Genomic DNA, 17772 nt, shown 5'->3' with positions numbered 1-17772 from the left:
TGCTTTCATCGTTGTTGGTGACGGATTTTGCAGGAATGTCACACGTAGTAACCATTTTAGTGCCAAATCCAAAAATGAAGAAAGGCTATCTAACACATACAGACCCGGGAGACAAAGATTGCAGCTTCCATGCGCAAGATTACACGCAATCTAGAAATTGCACTACGTGTCCTACTCTGCGATGGTGGAGCGCAACGTTAATTTAAAATGGATTGAAAACATTTTCTTTGATTTTGTTTTTAGTGATGACCAGAATTTAGATGAAGAGGAAGTAGAATTCGTTACTCGAAAGTTAATATTTGCCATTGAAAATGAAGACATAAGGTATAAATTATTATCAACTTGTTTTATCAACCTAGGGTCCATTTCCAGGACATTAGATGTCTAGTAATTCTGTTCTGTTAACAAGAAAGCAAGCAAACAAAAAAAAGAAGCAAAAAACAAAAACAAAAACAAAAAAACTAAAAAAACTAAAACAAACAAACAAACAAACAAATAAGATATAAAAAATAAGACAAAAGGAAGATCCGCAAGCTAAAACCAGTTTTTATGCAAATAGGGTTACATGAAGTAAAAAATCAAATCGAACATCAAAAACATATAAAAACCATCCAACATACAGATGAGGGGAAAAAAAATTATAACCATTAATTCGTTGTTGATGCATGTATTTCTACAGATACGCCTTACAGCTTCTAAAAGAGGGAGCCGATCCAAGCCTGTTGATAGATGGTGTTAGTGCCATACACTTGTCAGCCGGTATGATATCATCACTAGGCTTCCACTTTACGCGTCTCTTCCTGGAATGTGGTGCCGACCCGAATGTCAGGTCTTCTGATGGTGTTACCCCTGTGCACGTGGCCGCGATGTGGGGACAAAAGGAATGCTTGAAATTGCTCCTCAGGAAAGGGGGGGATCCCTACTCTGAAGACACAGAAGGGCGCACCGCAGTAGAATTGGCTAAGCTCTTTCAGCATGACACAAGCGCGAATACCTCTGAATATCTCAGCAGACTGGATGAACACTACTCGTCGCTTATCCACTCTGAGACGTTGAGTAATGCGTCCTTGACGTCTGCAATATCGACTTCCGAGCTTCGGTACATGCCATATCTCTATGAGGAAGAAGATTACAGGCCACGTAGAACACGGAACCATCTAGCAGAGATTATTGTCCCCAAGCTCGAGATGAACACAGAGGGTAGCATGGTTCCTGGCTGTGGTTCCTGGACACGGAGATTCAAAAAGAGAGTCAAGAAGAATAAGCTTGTTCGTACAGTATCCAGTAACTTGAGCAGAACATCCAGTAGACTGGCAGGCAGATTCAGAAGTGTCGGGGATCGCTTTAGCAGTAGCTCTGACAGACAGAGACAGACGCACTTAGAAGACACAGATTCAGAAACTTAAACTACATTTGTTGTATTTATTCCATATATTTTAGCAAGGAATTCGAATGTCATAAACTTAGAAAGTTGACTTGATTATGATACTTATTTTGATTATTTCAATCATGAAATTTGAATAATATATTTAAATATATATCAATTTTCAACATGATAATATCAGCATATGTGTAAAATATATTTTGAGGAAGACATTTTAAAATCTTTTAACTATATGATTTCGCGTGTTTTTTGTGTGTGTGTACATTTAGGACTCAACTCAAATCAAAAATTTGGCCCTAACACACTAACAATTTTGCGCCTTCGATCATAAAATAGTACAAAGTTTCCCATCTTGCACTGCTGTCAATTTTTGCACATCGGCTGCGTATATGTAATGTTATTTTATGCGCATCGGCTGCGCAAGGTCATTTTATGCGCATCGGCTGCGCAAGGTCATTTTATGCGCATCGGCTGCGCAAGGTCATTTTATGCGCATCGGCTGCGCAAGGTCATTTTATGCGCATCGGCTGCGCAATGTCAGTTTATGCGCATCGGCTGCGCAAGGTCATTTTATGCGCATCGGCTGCGCAAGGTCATTTTATGCGCATCGGCTGCGCAAGGTCATTTTATGCGCATCGGCTGCGCAAGGTCATTTTATGCGCATCGGCTGCGCAAGGTCATTTTATGCGCATCGGCTGCGCAATGTCAGTTTATGCGCATCGGCTGCGCAAGGTCATTTTATGCGCATCGGCTGCGCAATGTCAGTTTATGCGCATCGGCTGCGCAAGGTCATTTTATGCGTATCGGCTGCGCAATGTCAGTTTACGCGCATCGGCGGATGTCAAATAAACACGAAAAGATAGAGATTTCTTACTTTGTCATTGCAATGTGATCATATAATGATAATCTGAGTTTCTCAACCAATCAGCGCGCGAGATTTTCAATAATCACCTGTGTATTTATACTAAAGTTACATATTCGTATTCCTGGTGATTTTTTGTTTGCATTCGTTAATTTTAATCGCGCGCGCTCTCTTATTGTGGATGCGCGCGCCCGCCATGATGTCATAAAGCGTTGTTTGAAAAAAGTTGAGAGACGGCAGGGAGAGCAAAAAATTAGTAGCTTCATTATAGAATAGCAAAAGAGAAATGGGAAACTGTTTGAGTACCTTACAAGAATGTGCAGAAGTAATACGAAAGAGAAATAGAATAACAGGTAACAATTAAGTGAAAATAATGCTCAGCTTAACGTTAAAACGTAATTGTGCTAGCTCTGTCAAAGTGTTTGTTTATTCCTATTTAGTAAAAAATATTAGCAAAGATATTGATAAAGTGAATGATTTTTGTTGACTAGTGAATCACAAGAATGATTATCATCAGCTGCTGTTGAAAAGAATACTTCTTCTCGAAGAACAAACAGCAAATCAGGTAGGCCTTCTAAAAGTGCTTATAATTTTACCTTTATCACTATGTGCAAATCGAATACGACGAGACCATCTATTCATATGGATTGGTTGTCGATATAAAAAAGTCTGATACATTAAAAGCGCCCCTCACCCCTAACTCAATACATTTGAGTTCAGTTTTGCTTCTACATGAAGTGAATAGTAAAATGGGAAAATATTCTCATATGATTTGAAAGATGCATCTTGAGATATCAAGGTTAATATTCCTTTATTTGACATGTACAAATTATACGCTTGTATCGTACTTTCATTGGCTAAATATCTCTGCATGCATCTATCTTTTAGGAGTTTAATATCAGAATGATGAAAATGCAGCTGTCTCATCTTGAGATTCGTCGTCTAGCTGATAAAAGAACGATCACTTCCCTGAGAAACTCCGTAATGAAAGTACAAGAGACGTTGGGACAATCTACTGGAAAAAGTACAGTGTCTCTTCAAGAGATGGAATATAGGGTGCAAGAAATTGAAGATATTATGAAGGTAATACTGACTTATGGGTATTAAAATCTATCAGACAGTTTTTTTTATACTTTACCCGAAACGTCTACAGAACCAATCAAAAAGGGACTGGTTAAAACTTTTCAATGCCTGGCACTATACTTCATAAACTATAGAATAAAATAAACGCAAAAAACGCAATTACGATCTACAAACCAACACACCAACCAACCAACCAACCAACCAACCAACCAACCAACCAACCAACCACCCATCAACCCACCCACAACACCAACAAACCACCCATTAACCCATTCATCCATCCACCCACCCATTCATCCACCCACCCATCCACCCATCCACCAACCAAGCCCCCTACCCAACCAGCAGCCCACCCACCCGCAAACAATCAACCAACCAACCACCCACCCATCCAAACTAACCAACTATCCAATCAATTAGTTAAGTACTTTGGCTTGTAATCAACCAATTAATTAGATAGATGCTATATGTTCACAGGAACTGCGGCTAAAGATTGAAGTACGTGGATCAATGTTACGAGATGTCAACAAGAAACATCATCAGGTAATATCTAAATCACTAGCTATTTTTCGTAGAAATGTTTTACAAGGGGGTAAATTTAATAATACTACACTATATACGGCACAGTCACTGTGCGAACTCAGAGAAAACCAACGCGCGTTAACTCCTTACTTGCTTATGTGTTACTTGTTCAAAAAAAATTCCTTTGTTACTTGATTGGCTGCGGTTTAGTTTAGGAAAGAATTGTCTTGAAAATCGTATAAGGCTCTTGGGAAAAACTCATCTTACGGAATAGAGGGGGAAAACCGAACTAATAGGCCTCGTGTTTTACCGATAAGGCAGCCATCTTGAATCCTCTTGTTATGATTAAGATATTAGCTGTCAGCTGTGGGTGTCTTTTTATATACCTTTACGCCTTTTAATGAAAAGTACATATCTAAAAAGCAATTAAATTTGTTGGTATTTTGGAACAATATGTAAAACACCAACACTTTCATGTTATTGCAGGGCTCCTATGGATACCAGCTTTGCTGAATGGGCCACCCTGTTGAAATAAAGTTATCTTATCTTATTTGAAAACGTAGCCCCGCCACTTTATGCTAGTAAGTTTGCCTCCTTTGTGTCTCATAATTCAAGATGGTCGCCGTATCAGTAAAGAAGTATATTGATATTTAAGTTTAAAAATTGTAAGAAATGCTGTTCTCCATTGTTGCGCTCCATTTGAAACTAACTTTTCTCGTATCGGGTTTTTCTAGAAAGACGAAGGACGATTGTTAAGTGTTCTGGAGCAAGGCATAAAGGAAGGAAAGAAGCAATTAGAAAACTTAGAACAACTTTTTCAACCTGTTTGTTTACTCATGGATTCAGATAATTCCATTAGACGACTTATGAAAAATGAAGAATATTCTATCAAGAAAACACAGCTTTAAATTAAAATTGAAATTCAAAAAAAGTAAATGATGACTCGTATATATTTTTTGAATTACTATATAGCATTATATTAAGTAGAAAATACAGGGTATTACGCCAGGACTGAACGTTTCTCCGTCTAAAGAAGTAAAGGTGAAAAGGTATAGTTAAGCAGCTATTAATGATGAAAAAAGCAACAAGGACAGAGTAGACCCTTATGAGAATATTCTTAACCACAGAAGCTCATACGAAGTAGATGTAGACAGATGTAGTGAAGTAACATCCCCCACATCTAGTAATTATTGGCTCTTTTTGAAACTAGTAATGTTGCCTGATGTAGATGCACGCGAGATACAAGCAGTGCGTGTAAGTTGAAGGCGAACGGCGAACGAACGATAGAAAGAATGCCCCCTACCCCCCCCCCCCCCACCCCCACCCCCAGAAAATGTTGTTTTAGTCGTTTCTTTTAGCCAACTACTGAAGCTGCGCTTCCAGTAGGAAACACACTTTGTACTTAAAAGTAGAAGACCGAGAGGTCGATTGGTACGTAGTAAGTACAAAGTGGATAATCCTTAATATACGCATAATTTAAGTCAATCCAATGATTGCTTTTTATTTTTATTCATTTTTTTCATTTTCCACTCACTGACAGACGATTTTTTTCTCCCTTTTTTCTATTTTTTTTACTAAGCTTAGGAGTCTTTGAGGCAGTAGGTTCTTGTGTCTTATTCTTATATAAATTCATGTTATCTTATTTATTTATCCATCTTGCGGCATATAAACATTGGTATTCCATTGGGGCTTTCCGCCAAAGTTATACATTGCAGATTCCACTTCTTGGGTAGCCTGTGTACCAATGTCACATGGTCCCATCATGCATCGCGGTCATTACTGTCCAAGAAGAAGAAGACATTGTAGAATTGAAGAAGAAGGCTGCGGTGAAAAAATAGCCATTTTACGGTAAGAAATGCTCCTTAACTACACTAAGCCGTCAAAATGTAAAGATAAAGGTTATTTCTTTCCCTCTAGTGTTTTTAAGAGGGTTTCCTAGGTTTTTTCTCGTAGTAAATAAGCATTTCTTACTGACCTTCTTTGGTTTTTTTGCACGTGGTCGTATTTTTTTTGCTTAAACTCTTAGAAAAGTTGATAATTTTACGACGAATTACCTTCCTTAGTTGGCTTTAAATTTAGGAAGAGAACTTGAAAGTAGTTTTATTTTATATTTAATGCCTTAGTTTTTTTCACGTGTTTGAAATTTGAAAATTTAATGCAAGAAAACTTGAGCTTAAAATACTACCCTCTCAAGCTAATACAGTAATTAAATTCTTTCTAAATAAGTTTCGATTGGTTTTATTCAGTCTTTTTATTAACTAATTTATTAACAAAAACAAAACGAAAAACATTTAGTATAGAAGCAAGATATTTAGATAGTAAGACTGACTGGAGTGTGGTTGACAAGTGTCCTCTGGGGGGTACCCCTAGGTCTTTATATTCTTGTGTATCTTTAAAACCATCATGCTAATAGTGGTGTTGTTATTTCTTATTCAGATCAGCATGAAGACGACCAAGACTCCTGAGAAGACCAGAAGAAGAACCTCTTAGATATAATGATTATAATGTGGTAGAGTTCATTGTAAGTAAAATCATCCAGGTGAAGACAAGGTTACTGTGTTTTTAGTTTCTTTGTTTTTCACCTGTGTGATTCTACTAAACCAATAATTCTCCTTGGGCTAATTGAATATTAGTTAATACTTGGTCTGGGTAAATATACACTGATATTCACTTTCCCTGTTATGGAGAATTATTGTTAGTTATGCAATATTATCTACATAGAATGACTCGTTGTATGTAGATCATTTTCACCACTTTAAGCAGCAAATTGTAAAGGGAGTGACCATACCCTTTACTCATTTAACTTGTTTGGTATATATTTACTGTATGTTGATAAACTATGCACATATCCATTGGATACAAGATCTGGCTGGCTTGGCTCTACATGGCTCCGTGGAATTATCATTATTATTTATTTCATTAACATTGATTTGCTTGTCTTTTTTCCTATTGATTGATTGACTCTGATTTTCTATTGATTGACATTGTTTTGAATGATATCATTTATGTATATGAAAAAGCTTCTTTCTAAATTTTGTGCAAAAATGCTTTCCGTAAAAACTCATTTGGGTTTTGTGCAAAAAATGGTTTAAAATTTTCTTTTTTTTAAACACCAAATTATTGCAAATTGCTGTTTTGAATTATTTGAGACATTTCTTTTTTCCTTTCTATATAATTCGTATCCTTCAAATTTCAGCTCAAAATTAAGCTACCTGGTATCACTTTTGCATCAGTGTACAAAGTTAAGAAATAACCTTTTTCACAATTCAGTGATTTACCTTTGCATTTGATTCAGTAGACTTTCACTTTATATGATTAGACTGTCTACTGTATTTCTAACTTGCATCAGAATTGCATGTAAATCACATATCATTATCATTAATAATTGTTTGGCATTGATTTTCCAAGTTTTGTCTGATCTTTCATCTCCTATTTTTCAATTTCTAATCATATCTAGTGAGAGTCTGCTGTTGATTGCTGTTTGATTACTGTATATATTTATTTTGCTATGATGATCTTCTGCCTGCTTCCTGGTCTCCATCCACATTCACAGTAAGTCAAAGTGCATGGTTTATCAGCTAATTCAGTTCACTGGTTTTCTTTCCACTAATCATCCTCTGTTTCAACCAAACTTATTGTGGTTCAGTTCACAATTCGATCATTAAAATGTCTGGCTGTTTAGTACTATTAAATTGGGATTTTTCTTATTATTTCTTAGCCACTGAGGATAATATTAGTTGAAAGATGCTGGTTCTAATTTTTACAGAAAAATTTGTTAAGATAAAATTCTTGTGGTACAGGTGAATATGGATAGCTTTTGGTGTGCACAAGACTAGTATGAAAGCATTGCAACATATAGGATCCTGTTAAGATTAAAAGATTCAATTTAGTTTAACAATTAACTGAAACCTGTCTTTTTTCATTCAATAACTTCATTGACAAATGAACATTTCAAGGTAGCAGAAGCAGATTGAAAAAGTTTGAATTTTTTTTTGACATGACATGCAATGTTAAGACAGACTAGGTTTATATGTGGCAATTGCTTCTCATGTTTGTGCATTGTTCAACATGAAATATTCCTACAGAAACTATTTCATGTGCTCTTAAAGTGGTGAAATGTAAACATTATTGACTGTGATTGAACACACCAATGGTCAAGTATGGATTCTGTGCACATAAGTCTGCTTAGATCTTACGAATGTACATTTTGTATATTTTGGCTTGGCCACATCAATCCTGTATTGTGTGGTGCCTATTTTGATCAGACTGATTTATGCCAACTTTCCAGGCTTTTGTTTAAATTTGTCTAAAATTGTGTCCAAATTATCGATTTGTCTGACATACCCTTCCAAATTGTATTGATTGGGTTGTGATATCATTTGATATGCAGAAATTAAAATATCATTTCGGCCTTAATTCATTTGGGTGATATTACTCCATGTGGCTTGGTGTGTTCATATCATAGTCTGACATAGGTCTTGCTTGAGTAAAAGTACACAAGCGTGATAAATGGTATTCTTAAACATAACAAAACAAATTGGCATCTACTTTATACTAAAATATTTGATTGGCATCTGTCAGCATGTTATATAAATTATCGGTTTTAATTGAACTTACAATATTCATTGATTTGGATCACTCTGATCTTAATTCCAGTTCAGTCTGGTATCTCAGAAGCATAATTATGAGCCTTTGGCTAGGAAGACTAAGCAATCGCTCCCTGCATGATCAATACAAGAGAAATGAAATACAATATCATTCTCATCATCATTGAATAAATTTGATAGGATTATATAATACCATTTGTCACTCTTGTTGTAATGTAAAACAGTTCATTTAGGATTGTAATAAACATGGTACATACATGCCTTACTGAGACAACCTATTTATCAGCTTTTGTTACTCTATTCCTGGAGTACACCAGGCTTGTCATGTGCCATGCTTTATTATACTCCTATATCAACTGCTCTACAGTCTTAATCTGCTAGTACCAGTAAGGATCATAGAGTCAAGACATTGAACTTTTCATGTAACAATTTTTTTCTTAAAATCCAAAATCATTTTATTGAGAGGCCAATTTATTTCCAAATTATAACCAAAATTGCAGACACCACATGAAAAGTTCACTGGGTTGACCAGTCCTTAGTGATTCTGTATACAAGGCATAAAACTGGTGTTGTCTATTATAAAGACTTTCCTGAATTAGATCCCTAAACATTTTGTTGTTAAATTGCTAAAAAGGGTGGTGTTGAAAGTAGTTACCAAATAAGAAAACGGCATTTTATGTTTAGCACACTAGCTTTGGAGAGGGTTTCACTTATTTTTTGAAAGACAACACCAGTTTTATGCCTTGTTTTAGCATCCTGTACTAGTCTTTTACTCAAGCAACCCCTCTGTCTTTAGAATCCCAATCAAATAGTCTGTCCCTGAGGTCATTAATTCTTGCTATTCCAAAACCTTAAGGGTGTCCCTCAACACTTTGTTGGGGGGCACTTTTTCTTAAGGGGAGGGTAGGTTTGAACTTTTGATCTCAGGGTCCTTCGTCTAATTACCCTAGGGTCAAAAAAATTTGCAAAAAGACTTAGTATATATTTTTTCAAAATTTATGGCTTTTTTTCACATTTTTTTTCTTTTTTTTGGCCAATTTGAATTTTTTTATATTTTTTTTGGCCAATTTGAATTTTTTTTACTTTTAAAGCCAATTTCTGAATTCTTTTGCCAATTTGTGAGCCAATCCTCCCTACCTTGTTTGTGGATATCTGACTTACCTTGATCCTGGCTTGTGGGTGACTGTTTTCTTGCTTGTCCAATTTGAGAACCTAGACCTTACCTGGGACTTGAACCTGTACCTTCAACTTACCTCTTGCCATGTATCCAGTGTATCTGTGCTGTAGACTGTCAGTGAGATTGTTGAGGGTAAAGGTTTGAATGTTCCTTAAAACATATTGCTTGTAATGCGTGGTATTAATGAGCAAATAAAAATTTTTATAAATAATTAATGTCTTGTTTGTTGTCTGAACGAAAGAATGGGATAATGAGCAGAACAAAAGAAGGGGATCAGGAGGGCGGGTGAAGGTGACAAGATAGGCACGTGAGGAATATTGATAAGTGACCATGAGGTTCAGGAACTAAAGGCGTAACCAAGAGGGTTATGGCAAATACTCCAAACATTCCTAATTTTTCTGGCGGGAAAATTCGCGACGTCGAAAAGAAGCGCGCTAAATAAAGTTGCATGAAGTGACCGAAAATTTTCTAAGTTTTTTGGCGGGAAAAAAGTGTGACTTTGAAAAAGGGTTTTCCATGTAATATCATAGACAGAAAAATAGTCAAAAATCATTTATTTTCAAAAAGAACGAAATACAATTGAAACATACCATAAACCTCCAAAAAAAAAAAAAACCCCTGGATTAAATATTACCCCAACGTTACCGTGCCTTTTTGGTTTTAATAAAGTCATGGGGCATTTTCGTAGTGGCTTATTTTTCACGTTGAGGTTTACGGTATTACTGAAATCTAAAATAAGAAAATATCAAAAAACGGTTGATTTAACTCCTTGGTCTTTCTTGATTGGTCTCGCCTTTCTGGGATATTAAACTTTGCCGTCAAGCCTCCTATAAAGAAAAATATAAAAATTGTCAATTTGGCATCCGTAAATTAATAAAAAGATGAGAAATGCGCAATTCTAATTGACATGAAGGAAAAATACCTTTTTAAGATTGTGCTTGAAGAAAGAAAAATTGCGCGCAAACTTGCGCGGCGTAAGCAAGTAGTTAACCTACGAGCAGAGTAAAAGGGAATTGTGCTAGGAATGTTGTTTTGTTTTGCGGTCTCAGTTTGCATTTGTTGTTAATTATGCGCATAAAGTCATAACAAAAATTTAGCCTTAAAACTAAGCTAACCCCTTTATACTTAAATAAAAGCCAGTCAAGACAGTCGAAATAGCAAGTATGAAACAGAATCTTGCGCGCGTTTGAGAAGCCTTCATGAAGGAAAAAGACGCATTTATGGAAAATAGATTATTCTGAATCGTGAAATATACAGACGCAGAATACTAACAGAAAATGATAACATTTCACTGCATTTTCTTAGTTTTATGGTGCTCGCCGATATTCAGTCAAGTCTATAATTCAACTTACCTTTGTTCCAGACATCCACGGGACTTAATACGGCTTATTTCTTGACTTATTCAGCGTTCTTTCTCGTTTCTTGATTCACCAAGACTTCAAGATGGCGGACTCAACCAGTTCCAACACACCAAATCCCTATAGAAAAACAACAACAAGGGATTATTCTCAATTGGGATTTAAAAGTGAGAAAAAAAAAATTAATTAAAAAGTGGCGTGCTGGGCCTCCTGTGTTATTCGCACTTCATACAATACACAGGATACCCAAAATGTGTAGTATTTAAACTCGTTTTTCTCCACATTACCAAATAAACTCGAAACTTTTCTTATGCTCTCATATGATGCATATATCTATCTATCATATGACGCAGTTTTATTGACAAAGAAGTTTAAAAAGAACCAAAAAAGAGGAAAATGCTAAAAGCGCTATACCGCTGACCAAAACTGATTTTCCTCAAAAATTACGACCCCTATAAAATCTTTAATATAATTCTAATCAAAAAAAATAAGTTCAGAACAATGTTGGATAGGTCTTTAGCTTTCTAACGAGTTGTGTTTTGTTTTGAAAAGCTCAATATTTCGATTTACGAAAATTTGGACCAACCGAAAAAACGCTTATTTTGGGGTTCCAACTTCAAGCGGCTTGTTTTCTATGAAATAAAGAAAATATTTAAAAACATTTTGGGCACAGATTTAAAGCTTATTTAGTACTTTATAGCAAGTGTAAGAGATTTTGGATCGAAGCTTTCTTTCATTTTTTATTAAGCGTTTTTTGACGGGTGGAGGCGCTTGGGCTTCCTGTGGTGACGTTTTGCTCAATGTCGTAGGTTAAGATCACGATTTAAGAGTTAAATCATTAGAGAATTCCAATTTTTACAACGAATTTACGATGATTAAGCCATATCTTTTCTGTTATATCCCTTTTTTTAAAGAAAAATTAATATTGAATTTAACTGAAATTTTAGTATCTTACCACAGGTATCCCAATGTTTCACAATTACACTCGATAATTATGTATAATATTGAACTTCTTTATTTGAAATTCTTTGACTAAAACATAATAATCCTGGTAACTTTCTTGAACAGTATATGTATGTCATAAGACTCGTGCAGTATTTTTGCATATTATGAAAACAATGATTATTTTTAACTACAAGCGTATTGCTTTATGTGCGCAGTGAAGTAACTGTGCGAGAATTTTCAAGTAAGAAATTATTGTCTAATTTTTAACTATATAATATCTTACCTTAAAATGGACAGCTAAGCATGGACATTACCGGCAATGTAGATCATAGGAACAACTCGTCAGACAACATCTACAGTCATTTAGTATGGAGCCTGAAAACACCAAAAATGAATTCATTTAAAAAGGTGTTTTCCCAAGGAGTGGGAGGTTTGCACAAGGAGTACTGGGAGGATGCGGAAGCAATTTGAGAGATTTGGTCATTAATTCGAGTTCAAAATTTTCACCACTTGAATATCTGTCCAGGGATGCATTTGGCAAAATGCGAAAAATCATCATAAATTTGGATTTTAATTTTTGATATACATTTTTTAAATTTATCTCTTCTGAATAAATTGGAGAATTATTTCTCAACAAAAATACTTCTGTTAGAAGGATTTTTGATTGTTCTATATGAATATATAAAAATATTTGCCCAATTCGTTTATTTCCCTACGAAAACTGAGATCATAAACTGCTACCTTAATCAAAATGTCGCCACAGGTATGTAAAGGTATGTAGTAAAGCACTCAGTGAAAGAATGATGAAATTACTACCAAAATTAATTCATCCGAACCAAGCCGCCTTTGTAAAAGGGCGAAATATTGAAGAGCCTTTGAGGTATATTGCTGATTTGTTTGAATTTGCTGTAGAAAATGATGCCTCTTATGTACTTTTCGCTGCAGATTTTCAGAAAGCTTTCGACTCAGTAGAGCATAATTTCATTTTTGCAACTCTAAAACATTTCGGTTTTGGTGAAAATTTCATACAGTGGATTAGAGTTTTGTTGGCGGATATCAAAAGCTGTATTCAAAATAATGGAAATGTTACAGATTTCTTTGTATTAGAGAGAGGTACGAAGCAAGGTGACCCTATTTCACCTTACTTGTTTATTTTGGTGATAGAAGTAATGGCAGAGCTAGTTCGAAGTAATTGTGATATACATGGAGTTAAGTTACAGAGGAATTCACTGGAAGAGATAAAATTGGCTTTGTTTGCAGACGATGCATCCTTTACATTAAAGGATATTCCATCGCTAAAAAATACCCTGGAAATATTAAAACATTTTGGAAAATTTTCTTCTTTGGAATTAAATCTAGAAAAATCAGAAGTAGGATGGATTGGTCAAGTGAAAGATATTGATTTGCTGCCCTCTACAATAGAAAAGAAGGTAAACTTACATAATGAAGGTATAAAAATCTTGGGCGTATATTTTTCTCACAACCAGGAATGGATGGAAGTAAATAACTTTGATAGAGTTTTTGAAAAATTTAAAGCTACACTAAATATGTGGAGACAAAGAAATTTAACTGTATATGGTAAGGCGGTAATTGTTAGGAGCTTAGCCATCAGTAAACTGTGTTATGTCCTTTCTGTGTTAAGTGCACCTCTACACTATGTAAAACATGTGAAAGATGAAATCGCAAATTTTATCTGGAACGGTAAAAAACCCAAAATTAAATATACAACATTGATAAATGATTTTGATCAAGGGGGAATACGCCTTCCCGATTTAGACTCGATGATAGGAGCAAACCGCATAAGGTGGGCTTTAAAGATTAGAAATAGTGAAAAAGATGTCTACTGGAGGTCAGTATGTGAGAAAATCTTTGAGCAGATAGGAGGATTACAATATCTTGAGGAAAATTTAGATCAGGCTGCCTTATTAGCCCAAATAAAATACATTCCAAAATTTTATAAAGAAATAATTCATGCATGGTCAGAAGTTAGTAAAATTAATTTAACAAATCAAGACGACATTCTAAGACAACCAATCTGGTTCAATAGACTGATAAAGGTAAATGCTGAAAATATATCTATAAAAAGACTAGCAATGAAAGGTGTGAAGTCAGTGCATCAGGTATGGATAGGAAAGGAACCGACATGGAAAGAAGCTAAAGAACAAGGGTGGAGTGACGCGGATTATCTATTATGGAGAGCCATTTTAAATGCGATTCCAAAAGAATGGAAAATAAAACTAAGACAGCAAATTAGTTTGGGTAGAGACAGATTAAAAACAATGCAGAAAGTTACCTACATCGGTAAGGGATATGAGAGGTATCCGGTGGAAAAGATAAACACAAAAATGATTTATTGGATGTTGATCAAATGGAAGGATTTTAAACCAACTGCCCAAAAATGTATAGGAAAAAAGTTGAAAATTGAAGGTATTGATTGGTCATCGGTCTATTCAAGGATTTACGAAAGTACTATAGATACAAAATTAAGGGCTTTTCAGTATAAAATTTTAAATAATTGCTTATATCTGAATCAGAAATTGTATGTTTTCAAACTAGTCCATTCTCCAAAATGTAGTTTTTGTTTAGAAGAAAATGAAACAATGTCTCACTTTTATGTAGAGTGTGTTGAAACTAGAAATTTTTATTTCAAGTGTTGTGAATGGCTAAAAGGGGCTTCAATAGTACTTCCTGTCTTAAATTTTGAAAATATTCTATTAGGAAATAGTGAAGATGTTTTGGTCAATTATTTGTTTGTTTTGTGGAAATATGTTGTGTATCAGTGTAGAAGCAAGCAAAAAATTCCAGTGTTAAATGATTTTCAAACAAGTTTAAGATATTATGAAAAGTTAGAATGTGAAGTAGCTAAAAAAAGGTCGAAATTGTTAGTGCATTTTAAAAAATATGAAAAGATTAGGGTGATTTTGTAAGTTGATTGGAATATCGAACGGATGAAATAGTGATATCTAAAATATAGTTCAAATAAATAAATTAAAAAATTAGTAGCATTGTAAATTAGACGACCCTCTGTAAAGAAAAAAAAATTTTTTGTATTGTTGTCAAGTAAGAATTATAAATGTTGTAAAAAATATTGTAAAAAATAAATAAATAAAAAATTAGATGTAAAAAAAAAAAAAAAAAAAAAAAAAAAAAAATGTCGCCACAGGTATCCCAAATGCCTCTACCCATCAAAAACAGCTCAATAAAAATAGAAAGAAACTTTCGATCCAAAACATTTCAGACTCTTTAGAAAGCAATAGATAAGCTTTAAATCTGTGCGTCATTATAATTTGACTTTTTACTTTATTTCATAAAAAAACAACCTGCTTGAAGTTTAAACCCTAAAAAAGTGTTTTTTTCAGTGGGTCCAAATTTTGGTAAATCGAAATATCGAGTTTTTTCGAACAAAACACAACTCATTATAAAGCTAAGGATTAACGTAACATTATTCTGAAGTTATTTTTGTCATTACAGCTATATTTAAGATTTTATGGGGGTGGTAACTTTTGAGGAAAAAAGGTTTTGGTCAGCGGTATGTCATTTCTAGCATTTTCATGATTTTGTGTAATGTTTTACCACCTTTTCAAATAAAACTTAGCTATGTAAAAGCTTTTTAAACACTTTATGTGCTTGTTTTAAAAGAAAGTTTTGGATACTTAGAAAAATCCGTTAAAATCCTTTGTATCATATGTGGCTTTTTGGGATTCCTGTGGCTTGCGTCCCGAAGTGAAACACCACAGGAAGCCCACTACCGTCAACGGCGTGGTATTTTTTTTTAAGAATTTTTTTTCAATAATGGATACCAAATGTAAAAATTTATAGAATCTTGAGACAATTCACTTATAGATAAGATTCGATCTCAAAGAACACTGAGGATGGCTACAAGAAATAAACAAGTACTGAAATGCAACTAGCATCCCAACTATTCTAACTCTAACTCAACTAGGTCACTTCAGGAAAGCTACAAGACGTCGACATTATTCATCTACACACAAGGTTATTTTTAGAATTCATATTACCTTTGTCCTTGTCTTGTACGAATTAGAACACAGTTATTCGTTTGCTTTTCTAGCGCTTTAAAGCTGATTCGAGTCTTCAACGTCTCAGACAATATTTCATAACGCGTTCAATTCGTTCGTACGCGCTTCCCTTGAGACCAAAATAGTTCGAGTTAAACGTTTTGCGCAAATGGATTTTAACAAAAGCCTTTTGTTTGATGAAGTTTTGTTGTTTTCGCACATCGAAATTCCTAACGCGCATATGCGCACTTATTTGTTATCGCATATTCTTAGATTTCAAAGGGAAAACAAAGCGCTAATGAAACAGATTTATTCAGATGTAGATTCAAATAGAGTGAATACAAACCTGATAAGAGTCTTTTTGTTTGATAAACATCATCCTACGTTCATCCTGAACAAATAGTATGATCTTCGAATATGTACTCTCACGTAGTAACCCAGAGAAGTGAAAGGTGGATCCAAAGATAATGCGAACATGATGTATGGAATGGGTGGGTAGGAGGAGGGGTGTTGGTATGTAAGAAGAAAAAAATTAAGAAAATAAAATAAAAGAAAGACAGAAAGAGAAAGAGAAAGAGAAAGAGAAAGAGAAAGAGAAAGAGAAAGAGAAAGAGAAAGAGAAAGAGAAAGAGAAAGAGAAAGAGAAAGAGAAAGAGAAAGAGAAAGAGAAAGACAGACAGACAGAACGACAGACAGAACGACAGAAAGAAAGAAAGAAAGAAAGAAAGAAAGAAAGAAAGAAAGAAAGAAAGAAAGAAAGAAAGAAAGAAAGAAAGAAAGAAAGAAAGAGAAAAGAAATAAAAATCAAAACGTACAGATGCAAAATTCCCAATAATGAAATAAAAGCGTAATATGTTAAAATCTTTTTATTTTATTTTATTGACGTAATACTCACGTTTCTTTTGTGCATTTATTCAGCTCCTTTCATCCGCTTATGCCAATACGATACGTGAAGATATATAATGTCTATTTACAGTATCCTGCTATAGTATGCACATATAAACACAAAGGACTACACTGCCTATCTTTATATGTACCATGAATCAATATCTTCATGTTATTAATTAATAGTCCTAGTCTCTTTTCTTTACCCGATGACAACGCAGAGCATTGCAGATGAAGGCGCAACTAAATGGAGCGGTAAACTACTTATCTACGTCGCCTTAATAATCAAACAGAAGCATTTGTTTGTTTGGTCAGGTTTGAAGACAAAAGCGCGCACACTCATGCAGATTACGTGTTAGGTTGTGCAGGCTATGTCGTTCTTTACGACAGTAATAAACTGCTAATCTGTGACCCACAAAACTATTGATTGTCGCATTTATCAGTAACTTGCCTCGCGCGCGCACGGAAAGTTTGCTATCCTATCCTATCCTATTTACTTGTCTTCTCTTCTGCTCCATTCTATTTTATTCCTTTCATTCAAATTGTTATCCTATCCTATGGGTTGGTCATCCATTACAGTTCAGTGCAGCTCAAGAGTTAATAACGCAACGGTAGCAACGCTAACACCAAATAGGACGTGCGTGTTGGTGTCATGCAGGGAAGAGAGATCGGAGAGCATAAGGAAATAAGAAAGAGTCTGGGAGAATAGAACATGTATATCTTTATGCACTATAGACCCTCCTATTATGACCACTTCCTCAGGATAGGGTAACGTATCTTACTAATTAAATCAACAAAGCCAAACTACGTGGATGCTATTCTATATTATTTCCTGTAAGTTTGAAATGATACTAAACCTCAGGGAGGTTAAGCATTACGTTTATCGCATCCGCAAACGTTAGTTCACAGATAAAAAATGCTTGGTATTCACGT

At 34.8% G+C, this 17772-nt stretch overlaps 2 long non-coding RNA genes across 3 annotated transcripts; one reads left to right on the top strand and one right to left on the bottom strand.

Annotated features, from left to right (window-relative positions):
* Window positions 1-5632: 5632 nt before the first annotated feature.
* Window positions 5633-9846, top strand: LOC148909622 (uncharacterized). Its single transcript, XR_016120596.1, has 2 exons — window positions 5633-5699; window positions 6288-9846. It is a non-coding gene; the product is annotated as an uncharacterized LOC148909622 (long non-coding RNA).
* A 399-nt stretch (window positions 9847-10245) lies between these two features.
* Window positions 10246-16368, bottom strand: LOC116299482 (uncharacterized). Of its 2 annotated transcripts, none has more exons than XR_004197472.1 (4): window positions 16301-16368; window positions 12222-12313; window positions 10988-11113; window positions 10246-10462 (listed from the first exon to the last, which is right to left on the bottom strand). It is a non-coding gene; the product is annotated as an uncharacterized LOC116299482 (long non-coding RNA). The 2 variants fall into 2 exon arrangements; XR_004197473.2 differs by lacking the exon at window positions 16301-16368 and adding an exon at window positions 15955-16170.
* Between the last annotated feature and the right edge of the window lie 1404 nt (window positions 16369-17772).

This window comes from Actinia tenebrosa, unplaced genomic scaffold (genome assembly GCF_029948245.1).
Source record: "Actinia tenebrosa isolate PJP-AT-01 unplaced genomic scaffold, QUT_ActTen_1.0 PGA_scaffold2__45_contigs__length_23673736, whole genome shotgun sequence".
NCBI classification, from domain to species: domain Eukaryota; kingdom Metazoa; phylum Cnidaria; class Anthozoa; order Actiniaria; family Actiniidae; genus Actinia; species Actinia tenebrosa.
Note: the sequence above shows the minus strand (reverse complement) of the source record. Positions and strands in the feature narration are given on the sequence as shown.